The 1,127-nt window shown below is 41.6% G+C and overlaps 1 non-coding gene across 1 annotated transcript; it reads left to right on the forward strand.

The window, feature by feature from the left end:
* Positions 1–811: 811 nt before the first annotated feature.
* LOC130984782 (small nucleolar RNA R71) lies at positions 812–918 on the forward strand. The gene has a single exon (XR_009088692.1). It is a non-coding gene; the product is annotated as a small nucleolar RNA R71 (small nucleolar RNA).
* The last annotated feature ends 209 nt before the right edge of the window (positions 919–1,127 follow it).

A 1,127-nucleotide genomic window follows, 5' to 3' on the forward strand; every position in this document is an offset into this window, starting at 1 on the left:
GGCTTGACATTCCTCCTTTGATATTGAGTTAATATTGCTGCAATTGTTGTGTCCATGGGCTTGCTTAAATAAGAATTCAATCTGTGTTTCTAGTTTCTTGATGGCAGCATCTTGATTCTGCATGTTGGATTGAACTTCTTCCCGAAAAGCTTTACTATCTTTAATTTCCTTGCATAGATTTTTAAGTAGAGCCTCAATCTTTGATAATCTTTCCTCGGTTATTAATGATGGGTTGAGATTAGGTGGTTGAGAAGATTGGTTAGATGGATGTTGGTTGGATCTTTGTGAGGTGTGTTGATGAGTTGCATTGTTGTTGGAGTTGAGGTTGTGGCGTCTCTGATCTTGCCCTTGGTCTTGTTGGTTTTCCCATCCAAAGTTGGGGTGATTTTTCCATCCAGAGTTGTAGGTTTTGGAGTATGGATCATGGACTTGTCTAGGTGAGTTTCCAACATAGTTGGCTTGCTCCCAGTCACCTTCTTCTCCTATGTTTACTCCTTCTTGAGCTGACGATGAGGTGATGGCTGCTGCAACTTGGTTCTCCTCCACCTTCTTGGTAAAATCTGCTAGCTGCTTGGTGATCATCTTATTTTGAGCTAACAATGCATCCATGTGGTTCAGCTCCATTACTTCTCTGGTGTTACTTCTTTCGGAGGCATAGAAGTAGTCATTCTCAACAACTGTCTCAATGACATCTATAGGTTCTTCAATGGTTTTCTTCTTGTTTAGAGAGCCTCCTGATGAATGATCCACAGCCTTCTTTGACTCATAGGAAAGACCTTCATAGAAGATGTGAAGTTGAACCCATTCATTGAACATATCTGGTGGGCATCTTCTTGTTAAGTCTTTGAACCTCTCCCATGCTTCATAAAGAGTCTCACCATCTTGTTGCCTGAAAGTTTGCACCTCAGCTCTCAGCCTGTTGATCCTTTGAGGAGGATAAAATCTTGCCAAAAACTTGTTCACCATGTCTTCCCAATTTGTTAAGCTCTCCTTTGGGAAGGATTCAAGCCATTTGGATGCCTTGTCCCTAAGTGAAAAAGGGAATAAGAGGAACCTATAGACATCTGGATGGACTCCATTGGACTTCACAGCGTCACAAATTCTCAGGAAGGTGGTTAGATGTTGAT

This window comes from Arachis stenosperma, chromosome 5 (genome assembly GCF_014773155.1).
Source record: "Arachis stenosperma cultivar V10309 chromosome 5, arast.V10309.gnm1.PFL2, whole genome shotgun sequence".
Lineage (NCBI taxonomy): Eukaryota > Viridiplantae > Streptophyta > Magnoliopsida > Fabales > Fabaceae > Arachis > Arachis stenosperma.